Source organism: Diorhabda sublineata, chromosome 7 (assembly GCF_026230105.1).
Source record: "Diorhabda sublineata isolate icDioSubl1.1 chromosome 7, icDioSubl1.1, whole genome shotgun sequence".
Classification (NCBI taxonomy): Eukaryota; Metazoa; Arthropoda; class Insecta; order Coleoptera; family Chrysomelidae; genus Diorhabda; species Diorhabda sublineata.
This window is the reverse complement of record NC_079480.1, coordinates 24,433,787-24,448,583: the sequence shown is the minus strand read 5'-3', so window position 1 is coordinate 24,448,583 and position 14,797 is coordinate 24,433,787. Positions and strand designations below refer to the sequence as shown.

Here is a 14,797-nt window from a genome sequence, read left to right as displayed (position 1 = left end):
TCGAGGATTGTTTTTTTTTCAACTTTTCATCTATTCAAAATTCATTCTCCATTTCCATATTTCCTATATTCAGGATGGAAAATAAATATTTCACCAAGAAGAATCGGTTAAGTTTTTGTTTTATTATATTTACAACAAATATTATGTAAGTTTTGCTGCGTGGTAAGGGGGAGTGTGCGCTACGTATTTCCTACAAGGGAAAATTCACCAGTATATATGGGCGCTTTGGGAGATTCGGTTGGGGCATAAATCGAGCGGAAAAGTTGTTCGTTTCATTTTGATTGACGTGTTTTCGAAAATATTCGTGATTCTCTTGTGTGAATTTGAGCTGTAAGTGGAAAAAAGTTTTTTACATAGAAAATATTAATATTAATTCAACCAAAGAAAAGCTTGGGGAATAAATTTGATTTTTACCTGCTAATAACAATGTAAATAATGCGAGGATATTTACGTTCCGAAAACAATTTACGTCAACTTCTGAAGCAGAATATTTTATAAAAAAAAAGATGAAAAAATTTGATCTGAAATAAATTCCACCACATGGGCAAAAGTACAGAAGCTAAATGCATTAATTTCTTACAAACAGAATGTGAGTTCATAAATTTCGACCGTTTTGGTTCGAAGATGATACAACACCTCTTTTAGTTGGAGACATCGTTATGGAAGAACTTGCTTACAAACTTCTGTCTATTGTTACGATGTTGTTGTTCATAATGTTCATTTATTACTTGTTTTTGTTAAATCTACCATCAAACTTTCCCTTTTCGTTGGGGAACATATTCATTTCCATTCCCTTCGATCCTCCAAGTTCTTAGTCACGAGGTAATAGCGACCAAGATTGTCTGTAATATTTAGAGAGCAATAATAATCTCATCTACATGTTGCGTTATTGTAATATCATCTCTGTTCATAAGGTAGAAAATCGGGCCTGGTGCTTTTCCCCGTGGAGCCCGTGACATTATTGAATGCAGAGTTGTGAGGTGATCTTGGATTTTGTCTCGTAGGTAGGATTTTAGGATTAGGAGTAGGATATTAAAGGAGTTTCTCTTAATTTTTCTTTTAATTTGTTCAAAAACGAGATGTAGGGTACAAGAAATAACTCAAATGTACCGGAAATTCCTTTCAAACATCAAAAAGTGAAGTTATAGAAACAAAATACAATACAGGGTATTTTTACAAAACTTGAAAACATCCTCTTACAATTTTTTTTCCTAAAATAAAACAAATTCACTTTATTTGAATAGTCTGCTTCACTTTAAAATACTCCCCATCACTCGCCACACACTTTTCCATACGTTTTTTCCATTGATCGAAGCAGAGCTGGAAGTATTTTATGGTGAGTGACTTTTGGAGCTCTGCCGTTTTTTGTTTTACCGCTTCCATCGACTCAAATCGGGTCCGTTTCAAGGCAGACCACCTAAGCACTTGATGTTTCAATGGATTTATTTCATCACTCCCCATATAAATAAGTAAATCCAACGAAAGATTTGTCGTTCGTGTTATTATCAATATTTTCATGTATATATAACACACATGAACTACTTCTTGGTTTCAAATAAACTAACTTTTCAAAAGCGCGATCATGAACACTCTTCGTTCTCGGTTGAATATTATTTCGATATTAACAGACTTCTTAATAGTTTCTCTTCCACAAAAATGTGGATACTCATTTTGAAGCCTAGAATCTCAGCTTCACATAATGTAAATCGAATATATCTGACAAAAGTAGACGCCAATACACCAAAATATATAAGAATTGACATAAAGTGACAATCGACATTCTCAGGATGATTTATCCTTATTCTTATAATTTTGATAATGCATAAAAAGTTCAAATTGTTCCGTTTTTCTGTAAATATATCATTAAATATCTAAGAGTAAGTTGATTCCATACACTTTTCCATACATTTTTTCCATTGATCGAAACAGTGCTGGAAGTATTTTATGGTGAGTGCCTTTTGGAGCTCTGCCGTTTTTTATTTTACCGCTTCCATCGACTCAAATCGGGTCCGTTTCAAGGCAGAGATTTTTCTAACCTTTCAAGGAAATCTGAGCAGACCTGCTAACACAAGAGCTTTTGGTCGAGAGTCAGATTTTTATCATGTGTCACAGACTTTTGTCATGTGTGATGTAAAATTTTTCTAACCGTTTCTTTATCGGCGTTTACAGCCTCGGCAATCAACCGGATGCTCATTCGACGATCTCCACGCACAATTTGGTTGATTTTGGTTACTGTTTCCGGAGATGACCAGCACCCAGACGACCTAGGTGCTGGTCATCTTCAGTGCTTTCTCGTCCCATACTAAACCAAAATATGTGCTCAAAAACATGCGCACGAGATAGAGTATTGTCCCCATAAGCCTCTTCCAACAACTCGGATTTTTAACGAGAAATTTGAGACTAATACGCTGTTTTTTTATCCCCATCCGTCTAGCGACCTCGTAGTTTCTTTTTATTTATTTCAAAAGTACTTCTGGGAACTGCTAATATTCTAGAAGTGAATCTAAATGTGTAATAAGAAATAGTAACTACTATGTAATATTTGTTACTTATTTTATAAAGCTTAAATAAATCTTTTCTTAAGCCAACGGGACAACCCCAAAATAATGGGACTGTCCCGTTCAAAACAGGTCGTATAGCCAGTCTAATTGTACCAGACCTTGTCGAGTGCCTAGGTGATATATAAGAAGTCTTAATAATTTGTAAACTTTTTCTAAAGGAGCAATTTACCTGACGAAGTGTCGCCTTGCATTGCCCTTTGGTTGTCGTTAAAACATTTCCCTTAATCGCATCCATTCAATTTAAATATCAAATGTGAACCAAACAAAGAAATTAATAACTCATTCAATAAAATCTTGTCACTCATAAATTCAGATCAATTTAATCTAAAGAACAAAACATATTGAAAAGTGGTAAGTAGTTTCGGGACAACGCTGATGGTATGGGATCCAATATACAATTTCGGTATGCAGCAAATAATTTTCTGCTGCTCATATTTACCCTAAAGTACAAAGGGGTCAAATGTACATAGCTCATTGGTAACGGTAAAACTTGTTGACATATTATTTTTTCCATTTCGCAAAAACTCAACAACAAAGTGTATCAAATCATCTCTACGTTATGCGCCAAAGATCCCAAACACTAAAATCACTTTTTCCAGCAGATATGGTTCATCTAAAGCTTCGCATAAAAATTTATCATTGATAACCGACTCCATAAATGAGCTGGAAGATTTTTAGGAATATCTGGATTTTCTTCTGAGTACATATTTGAAAATTGAAATTATTTAAACTGAAAATGAAATAATGCCGATAATAAATATCGGCTAACTAAATTTGGTACTATTATGATGAAATTAGAATATTCCTAATTTCATTCTTATCTTTTTTGGACCGTTTTTATATAAGTATTATGAAAAGTATCGTTCATGACTCGTCCAGAAAAGGATATTTTCGTGCTTGCATGATTTTCCGTGTTATAATTCGCGTGCATGGAAAAATCCTTATTTTCAGACTATTACTGAAATGTACTATTTCGTGATATCAATAATAAAAAAGTTTTCACGTGTTTCTGTCGATTTTCACACTTTATTTAGTTTTGCTATGAAAAAATTTTAGTTCTACGTTTTCAAAAATTATATTTTGTTTTGATTATGTATGCTAGGATAAATATTATTCCACTATTGAGAAAATCAAGTATGGAGATGAAATTCAGACTAAATTCAATAGAATAGAGAGATTTTGAGTTGAAATTTTGTTATTCTAGTATAATTCAAACAAAGATCGATTCAAAATATTCAATCCAATATTATTCCGCTTCTTATTCAAATGAACTTTATCACATAATTGATAGTATTTATAATGATCTGGTAAAGAAGAAGCTGCATTTATGTAGTTTGAAACAACTTCCACAAATATATTTACTTTGAACTTTACGTATTATCATTGTTAAAGATCTAATCTCTGTTACAACTGGCGTCTCAATGCTAGGACAAGACTTCAGAAAATTAAAAATTTAAGGTTATGTAAAAACATCAAAGTGAAGCTGTCAACTGTCAACATTGAAGTGGATAGAGATAGAAAAACATGATATAGTTATTTGTATGCCAAGGACTAAAAATGCAAAGTAGTGTTTCAGCCGCGGCGCACACAACATTTTTTAGACGACGCATAAAATCCAAAACTTCTCCAATTACAATGAGGAAATAAAATAAATAATAGAAAATTATGAACATTTTATTTATTGAACAATATAATGTACTTAATGAATTTTGCAATGTCAATATTAGTTTATTAATTATTTGCAAAAAGTAATGTTGATTGTACCTCCAGGACAATTATTAATATTAAAATTTAAGGTTATACAAAATAATTGAAGTGAAACTGTCAACTGCCAATATTGAAGTGGCTAGAGTTACATTTAAGGAAGTTAAAGTTGTCTACTCCAGAGCGTCCCGAAAGTGTTTTGCAGTGCGGAACTGTCACTTCCACTACATGGAACACTGTCTTGTTTTTCAGCTCTCTTCTTGTAATATTTTTATATTTCTTTAGCAGTTTTTTTGGATCTATTCAATTCTCTTTTACATTCTTTAAACACATTTTTCAATGCAAAAATATGTGGATTGCGTTACTTTTAGGTAAGTAAACTAATCCCTGCAAAACAAATAATACTTCTCTGCTGTTGTCCTTATTGAATCAACAGATAAATTCCAAAGTGTCTCTAAAAAATATGTGGAATTGCGATTCAATATCAAACATACAAATTATCCAGAGATTCCAACTTAGATTATCCGTTCAAAGTGGTTAGTTCCATGGTATTACACCAATCACACACAACAATATGTGCAGCAATTTTATTAGAAAAGGAAATAACATGAGACGAATTGAATTTCCTCCACTATTTCGATTAATGGAAGATTCATATGAAGCGATGTAGCGATAGAGGATCATTATTTAAAATCGTTCAAGTGCATACAACAGTAGTTCAAGTCGTTCGTACACCAAATCGATATTAATTAGCTTCCGGCACGTTAACTGTCAGAAAAAGATTTCCTGCACTATTTCGATTAAAGGAAGATTCGCATGGAGCGATGTAGCGATAGAGGATCATTATTTAAAATCGTTCAAGTGCATATAACAGTAGTTTAAGTCGTTCGTACACCAAATGGATATTGATCAGCTTCGGGCACGTTAACTGACAGAAAAAGATTTCCTGCACTATTTCTATTGAAGGAAGATTCGCATGGAGCGATGTAGCGATAGAGGATCATTATTTAAAATCGTTCAAGTGCATATAACAGTAGTTCAAGTCATACGTAGACCAAATGGATATTAATTAGCTTCCGGCACGTCAACTGTCAGAAAAAGATTTCCTGCACTATTTCGATTAAAGGAAGATTCGCATGGAGCGATGTAGCGATAGAGGATCATTATTTAAAATCGTTCAAGTGCATATAACAGTAGTTTAAGTCGTTCGTACACCAAATGGATATTGATCAGCTTCGGGCACGTTAACTGACAGAAAAAGATTTCCTGCACTATTTCTATTGAAGGAAGATTCGCATGGAGCGATGTAGCGATAGAGGATCATTATTTAAAATCGTTCAAGTGCATATAACAGTAGTTCAAGTCATACGTAGACCAAATGGATATTAATTAGCTTCCGGCACGTCAACTGTCAGAAAAAGATTTCCTGCACTATTTCGATTAAAGGAAGATTCGCATGGAGCGATGTAGCGATAGAGGATCATTATTTAAAATCGTTCAAGTGCATATAACAGTAGTTCAAGTCATACGTAGACCAAATGGATATTAATTAGGTTCCGGCACGTTAACTGTCAGAAAAAGATTTCCTGCACTATTTCGATTAAAGGAAGATTCGCATGGAGCGATGTAGCGATAGAGGATCATTATTTAAAATCGTTCAAGTGCATACAACAGTAGTTCAAGTCGTTCGTACACCAAATCGATATTAATTAGCTTCCGGCACGTTAACTGTCAGAAAAAGATTTCCTGCACTATTTCGATTAAAGGAAGATTCGCATGGAGCGATGTAGCGATAGAGGATCATTATTTAAAATCGTTCAAGTGCATATAACAGTAGTTTAAGTCGTTCGTACACCAAATGGATATTGATCAGCTTCGGGCACGTTAACTGACAGAAAAAGATTTCCTGCACTATTTCTATTGAAGGAAGATTCGCATGGAGCGATGTAGCGATAGAGGATCATTATTTAAAATCGTTCAAGTGCATATAACAGTAGTTCAAGTCATACGTAGACCAAATGGATATTAATTAGCTTCCGGCACGTCAACTGTCAGAAAAAGATTTCCTGCACTATTTCGATTAAAGGAAGATTCGCATGGAGCGATGTAGCGATAGAGGATCATTATTTAAAATCGTTCAAGTGCATATAACAGTAGTTCAAGTCATACGTAGACCAAATGGATATTAATTAGGTTCCGGCACGTTAACTGTCAGAAAAAGATTTCCTGCACTATTTCGATTAAAGGAAGATTCGCATGGAGCGATGTAGCGATAGAGGATCATTATTTAAAATCGTTCAAGTGCATACAACAGTAGTTCAAGTCGTTCGTACACCAAATCGATATTAATTAGCTTCCGGCACGTTAACTGTCAGAAAAAGATTTCCTGCACTATTTCGATTAAAGGAAGATTCGCATGGAGCGATGTAGCGATAGAGGATCATTATTTAAAATCGTTCAAGTGCATATAACAGTAGTTTAAGTCGTTCGTACACCAAATGGATATTGATCAGCTTCGGGCACGTTAACTGACAGAAAAAGATTTCCTGCACTATTTCGATTAAAGGAAGATTCGCATGGAGCGATGTAGCGATAGAGGATCATTATTTAAAATCGTTAAATTGCATACAACAGTAGTTCAAGTCGTTCGTACACCAAATGGATATTAATTAGCTTCGGGCACGTTAACTGACAGAAAAATATTTCCTGCACTATTTCGATTAAAGGAAGATTCGCATGGAGCGATGTAGCGATAGAGGATCATTATTTAAAATCGTTCAAGTGCATACAACAGTAGTTCAAGTCATACGTAGACCAAATGGATATTAATTAGCTTCCGGCACGTTAACTGTCAGAAAAAGATTTCCTGCACTATTTCGATTAAAGGAAGATTCGCATGGAGCGATGTAGCGATAGAGGATCATTATTTAAAATCGTTCAAGTGCATACAACAGTAGTTCAAGTCATACGTAGACCAAATGGATATTAATTAGCTTCCGGCACGTTAACTGACAGAAAAATATTTCCTGCACTACTTCGATTAAAGGAAGATTCGCATGGAGCGATGTAGCGATAGAGGATCATTATTTAAAATCGTTCAAGTGCATACAACAGTAGTTCAAGTCATACGTAGACCAAATGGATATTAATTAGCTTCCGGCACGTTAACTGACAGAAAAATATTTCCTGCACTACTTCGATTAAAGGAAGATTCGCATGGAGCGATGTAGCGATAGAGGATCATTATTTAAAATCGTTCAAGTGCATATAACAGTAGTTTAAGTCGTTCGTACACCAAATGGATATTGATCAGCTTCGGGCACGTTAACTGACAGAAAAATATTTCCTGCACTATTTCGATTAAAGGAAGATTCGCATGGAGCGATGTAGCGATAGAGGATCATTATTTAAAATCGTTCAAGTGCATATAACAGTAGTTTAAGTCGTTCGTACACCAAATGGATATTGATCAGCTTCGGGCACGTTAACTGACAGAAAAATATTTCCTGCACTATTTCGATTAAAGGAAGATTCGCATGGAGCGATGTAGCGATAGAGGATCATTATTTAAAATCGTTCAAGTGCATACAACAGTAGTTCAAGTCATACGTAGACCAAATGGATATTAATTAGCTTCCGGCACGTTAACTGTCAGAAAAAGATTTCCTGCACTATTTCGATTAAAGGAAGATTCGCATGGAGCGATGTAGCGATAGAGGATCATTATTTAAAATCGTTCAAGTGCATACAACAGTAGTTCAAGTCATACGTAGACCAAATGGATATTAATTAGCTTCCGGCACGTTAACTGACAGAAAAATATTTCCTGCACTACTTCGATTAAAGGAAGATTCGCATGGAGCGATGTAGCGATAGAGGATCATTATTTAAAATCGTTCAAGTGCATACAACAGTAGTTCAAGTCATACGTAGACCAAATGGATATTAATTAGCTTCCGGCACGTTAACTGACAGAAAAATATTTCCTGCACTACTTCGATTAAAGGAAGATTCGCATGGAGCGATGTAGCGATAGAGGATCATTATTTAAAATCGTTCAAGTGCATACAACAGTAGTTCAAGTCGTTCGTACACCAAATGGATATTAATTAGCTTCGGGCACGTTAACTGACAGAAAAATATTTCCTGCACTATTTCGATTAAAGGAAGATTCGCATGGAGCGATGTAGCGATAGAGGATCATTATTTAAAATCGTTAAATTGCATACAACAGTAGTTCAAGTCGTTCGTACACCAAATGGATATTAATTAGCTTCGGGCACGTTAACTGACAGAAAAATATTTCCTGCACTACTTCGATTAAAGGAAGATTCGCATGGAGCGATGTAGCGATAGAGGATCATTATTTAAAATCGTTCAAGTGCATACAACAGTAGTTCAAGTCGTTCGTACACCAAATGGATATTAATTAGCTTCGGGCACGTTAACTGACAGAAAAATATTTCCTGCACTATTTCGATTAAAGGAAGATTCGCATGGAGCGATGTAGCGATAGAGGATCATTATTTAAAATCGTTCAAGTGCATACAACAGTAGTTCAAGTCATACGTAGACCAAATGGATATTAATTAGCTTCCGGCACGTTAACTGTCAGAAAAAGATTTCCTGCACTATTTCGATTAAAGGAAGATTCGCATGGAGCGATGTAGAGATAGAGGATCATTATTTAAAATCGTTCAAGTGCATATAACAGTAGTTCAAGTCGTTCGTACACCAAATCGATATTAATTAGCTTCCGGCACGTTAACTGTCAGAAAAAGATTTCCTGCACTATTTCGATTAAAGGAAGATTCGCATGGAGCGATGTAGCGATAGAGGATCATTATTTAAAATCGTTCAAGTGCATACAACAGTAGTTCAAGTCGTTCGTACACCAAATGGATATTAATTAGCTTCGGGCACGTTAACTGGCAGAAAAAGATTTCCTGCACTATTTCGATTAAAGGAAGATTCGCATGGAGCGATGTAGAGATAGAGGATCATTATTTAAAATCGTTAAAGTGCATACAACAGTAGTTCAAGTCATACGTAGACCAAATGGATATTAATTAGCTTCCGGCACGTTAACTGTCAGAAAAAGATTTCCTGCACTATTTCGATTAAAGGAAGATTCGCATGGAGCGATGTAGAGATAGAGGATCATTATTTAAAATCGTTCAAGTGCATATAACAGTAGTTCAAGTCGTTCGTACACCAAATCGATATTAATTAGCTTCCGGCACGTTAACTGTCAGAAAAAGATTTCCTGCACTATTTCGATTAAAGGAAGATTCGCATGGAGCGATGTAGAGATAGAGGATCATTATTTAAAATCGTTCAAGTGCATATAACAGTAGTTCAAGTCGTTCGTACACCAAATCGATATTAATTAGCTTCCGGCACGTTAACTGTCAGAAAAAGATTTCCTGCACTATTTCGATTAAAGGAAGATTCGCATGGAGCGATGTAGCGATAGAGGATCATTATTTAAAATCGTTCAAGTGCATACAACAGTAGTTCAAGTCGTTCGTACACCAAATGGATATTAATTAGCTTCGGGCACGTTAACTGGCAGAAAAAGATTTCCTGCACTATTTCGATTAAAGGAAGATTCGCATGGAGCGATGTAGAGATAGAGGATCATTATTTAAAATCGTTAAAGTGCATACAACAGTAGTTCAAGTCATACGTAGACCAAATGGATATTAATTAGCTTCCGGCACGTTAACTGTCAGAAAAAGATTTCCTGCACTATTTCGATTAAAGGAAGATTCGCATGGAGCGATGTAGAGATAGAGGATCATTATTTAAAATCGTTCAAGTGCATATAACAGTAGTTCAAGTCGTTCGTACACCAAATCGATATTAATTAGCTTCCGGCACGTTAACTGTCAGAAAAAGATTTCCTGCACTATTTCGATTAAAGGAAGATTCGCATGGAGCGATGTAGCGATAGAGGATCATTATTTAAAATCGTTCAAGTGCATACAACAGTAGTTCAAGTCGTTCGTACACCAAATGGATATTAATTAGCTTCGGGCACGTTAACTGGCAGAAAAAGATTTCCTGCACTATTTCGATTAAAGGAAGATTCGCATGGAGCGATGTAGCGATAGAGGATCATTATTTAAAATCGTTAAAGTGCATACAACAGTAGTTCAAGTCGTTCGTACACCAAATGGATATTAATTAGCTTCGGGCACGTTAACTGACAGAAAAATATTTCCTGCACTATTTCGATTAAAGGAAGATTCGCATGGAGCGATGTAGCGATAGAGGATCATTATTTAAAATCGTTCAAGTGCATACAACAGTAGTTCAAGTCGTTCGTACACCAACTGGATATTGATCAGATTCGGGCACGTTAACTGACAGAAAAATATTTCCTGCACTATTTGGATTAAAGGAAGATTCGCATGGAGCGATGTAGCGATAGAGGATCATTATTTAAAATCGTTCAAGTGCATACAACAGTAGTTCAAGTCGTTCGTACACCAAATGGATATTAATTATAGCTTCGGGCACGTTAACTGACAGAAAAATATTTCCTGCACTATTTGGATTAAAGGAAGATTCGCATGGAGCGATGTAGCGATAGAGGATCATTATTTAAAATCGTTCAAGTGCATACAACAGTAGTTCAAGTCGTTCGTACACCAAATGGATATTAATTATAGCTTCGGGCACGTTAACTGACAGAAAAATATTTCCTGCACTATTTCGATTAAAGGAAGATTCGCATGGAGCGATGTAGCGATAGAGGATCATTATTTAAAATCGTTCAAGTGCATACAACAGTAGTTCAAGTCATACGTAGACCAAATGGATATTAATTAGCTTCTGGCACGTTAACTGTCAGAAAAAGATTTCCTGCACTATTTCGATTAAAGGAAGATTCGCATGGAGCGATGTAGCGATAGAGGATCATTATTTAAAATCGTTCAAGTGCATACAATAGTAGTTCAAGTCATACGTAGACCAAATGGATATTAATTAGCTTCCGGCACGTTAACTGTCAGAAAAAGATTTCCTGCACTATTTCGATTAAAGGAAGATTCGCATGGAGCGATGTAGCGATAGAGGATCATTATTTAAAATCGTTCAAGTGCATACAATAGTAGTTCAAGTCATACGTAGACCAAATGGATATTAATTAGGTTCCGGCACGTTAACTGTCAGAAAAAGATTTCCTGCACTATTTCGATTAAAGGAAGATTCGCATGGAGCGATGTAGCGATAGAGGATCATTATTTAAAATCGTTCAAGTGCATACAACAGTAGTTCAAGTCGTTCGTACACCAAATCGATATTAATTAGCTTCCGGCACGTTAACTGTCAGAAAAAGATTTCCTGCACTATTTCGATTAAAGGAAGATTCGCATGGAGCGATGTAGCGATAGAGGATCATTATTTAAAATCGTTCAAGTGCATATAACAGTAGTTTAAGTCGTTCGTACACCAAATGGATATTGATCAGCTTCGGGCACGTTAACTGACAGAAAAATATTTCCTGCACTATTTCTATTGAAGGAAGATTCGCATGGAGCGATGTAGCGATAGAGGATCATTATTTAAAATCGTTCAAGTGCATATAACAGTAGTTCAAGTCATACGTAGACCAAATGGATATTAATTAGCTTCCGGCACGTTAACTGTCAGAAAAAGATTTCCTGCACTATTTCGATTAAAGGAAGATTCGCATGGAGCGATGTAGCGATAGAGGATCATTATTTAAAATCGTTAAATTGCATACAACAGTAGTTCAAGTCGTTCGTACACCAAATGGATATTAATTAGCTTCGGGCACGTTAACTGACAGAAAAATATTTCCTGCACTATTTCGATTAAAGGAAGATTCGCATGGAGCGATGTAGCGATAGAGGATCATTATTTAAAATCGTTCAAGTGCATACAACAGTAGTTCAAGTCGTTCGTACACCAAATGGATATTAATTAGCTTCGGGCACGTTAACTGACAGAAAAATATTTCCTGCACTATTTCGATTAAAGGAAGATTCGCATGGAGCGATGTAGCGATAGAGGATCATTATTTAAAATCGTTCAAGTGCATACAACAGTAGTTCAAGTCGTTCGTACACCAAATGGATATTAATTAGCTTCGGGCACGTTAACTGACAGAAAAATATTTCCTGCACCATTTCGATTAAAGGAAGATTCGCATGGAGCGATGTAGCGATAGAGGATCATTATTTAAAATCGTTCAAGTGCATACAACAGTAGTTCAAGTCATACGTAGACCAAATGGATATTAATTAGCTTCCGGCACGTTAACTGTCAGAAAAAGATTTCCTGCACTATTTCGATCAAAGGAAGATTCGCATGGAGCGATGTAGCGATAGAGGATCATTATTTAAAATCGTTCAAGTGCATACAACAGTAGTTCAAGTCGTTCGTACACCAAATGGATATTAATTATAGCTTCGGGCACGTTAACTGACAGAAAAATATTTCCTGCACTATTTCGATTAAAGGAAGATTCGCATGGAGCGATGTAGCGATAGAGGATCATTATTTAAAATCGTTCAAGTGCATACAACAGTAGTTCAAGTCATACGTAGACCAAATGGATATTAATTAGCTTCCGGCACGTTAACTGTCAGAAAAAGATTTCCTGCACTATTTCGATTAAAGGAAGATTCGCATGGAGCGATGTAGAGATAGAGGATCATTATTTAAAATCGTTCAAGTGCATATAACAGTAGTTCAAGTCGTTCGTACACCAAATCGATATTAATTAGCTTCCGGCACGTTAACTGTCAGAAAAAGATTTCCTGCACTATTTCGATTAAAGGAAGATTCGCATGGAGCGATGTAGCGATAGAGGATCATTATTTAAAATCGTTCAAGTGCATACAACAGTAGTTCAAGTCGTTCGTACACCAAATGGATATTAATTAGCTTCGGGCACGTTAACTGGCAGAAAAAGATTTCCTGCACTATTTCGATTAAAGGAAGATTCGCATGGAGCGATGTAGCGATAGAGGATCATTATTTAAAATCGTTAAAGTGCATACAACAGTAGTTCAAGTCGTTCGTACACCAAATGGATATTAATTAGCTTCGGGCACGTTAACTGAGAGAAAAATATTTCCTGCACTATTTCGATTAAAGGAAGATTCGCATGGAGCGATGTAGCGATAGAGGATCATTATTTAAAATCATTAAAGTGCATACAACAGTAGTTCAAGTCGTTCGTACACCAAATGGATATTAATTAGCTTCGGGCACGTTAACTGACAGAAAAATATTTCCTGCACTATTTCGATTAAAGGAAGATTCGCATGGAGCGATGTAGCGATAGAGGATCATTATTTAAAATCATTAAAGTGCATACAACAGTAGTTCAAGTCGTTCGTACACCAAATGGATATTAATTAGCTTCGGGCACGTTAACTGACAGAAAAATATTTCCTGCACTATTTCGATTAAAGGAAGATTCGCATGGAGCGATGTAGCGATAGAGGATCATTATTTACAATCGTTCAAGTGCATACAACAGTAGTTCAAGTCGTTCGTACACCAAATGGATATTAATTAGCTTCGGGCACGTTAACTGACAGAAAAATATTTCCTGCACTATTTCGATTAAAGGAAGATTCGCATGGAGCGATGTAGCGATAGAGGATCATTATTTAAAATCGTTCAAGTGCATACAACAGTAGTTCAAGTCGTTCGTACACCAAATGGATATTGATCAGCTTCGGGCACGTTAACTGACAGAAAAATACTTCCTGCACTATTTGGATAAAAAGAAAGATTCGCATGGAGCGATGTAGCGATAGAGGATCATTATTTACAATCGTTCAAGTGCATACAACAGTAGTTCAAGTCGTTCGTACACCAAATGGATATTAATTATAGCTTCGGGCACGTTAACTGACAGAAAAATATTTCCTGCACTATTTGGATTAAAGGAAGATTCGCATGGAGCGATGTAGCGATAGAGGATCATTATTTAAAATCGTTCAAGTGCATACAACAGTAGTTCAAGTCGTTCGTACACCAAATGGATATTAATTATAGCTTCGGGCACGTTAACTGACAGAAAAATATTTCCTGCACTATTTGGATTAAAGGAAGATTCGCATGGAGCGATGTAGTGATAGAGGATCATTATTTAAAATCGTTCAAGTGCATATAACAGTAGTTTAAGTCGTTCGTACACCAAATGGATATTGATCAGCTTCGGGCACGTTAACTGACAGAAAAAGATTTCCTGCACTATTTCTATTGAAGGAAGATTCGCATGGAGCGATGTAGCGATAGAGGATCATTATTTAAAATCGTTAAATTGCATACAACAGTAGTTCAAGTCGTTCGTACACCAAATGGATATTAATTAGCTTCGGGCACGTTAACTGACAGAAAAATATTTCCTGCACTATTTGGATTAAAGGAAGATTCGCATGGAGCGATGTAGTGATAGAGGATCATTATTTAAAATCGTTCAAGTGCATATAACAGTAGTTTAAGTCGTTCGTACACCAAATGGATATTGATCAGCTTCGGGC

The 14,797-nt window shown here is 35.8% G+C and overlaps 1 protein-coding gene across 1 annotated transcript in view; it reads left to right on the top strand.

Annotated features, from left to right (window-relative positions):
* The first annotated feature begins 212 nt into the window (after positions 1-212).
* The window catches only part of LOC130446334 (pyrokinin-1 receptor-like), a 78,083-nt gene continuing 63,498 nt past the window's right edge, over positions 213-14,797 (top strand). The window contains exon 1 of the mRNA XM_056782529.1: positions 213-330. The gene's annotated coding sequence lies outside the window, so the exon portion shown is untranslated. The remainder of the gene's footprint in view (positions 331-14,797) is intronic.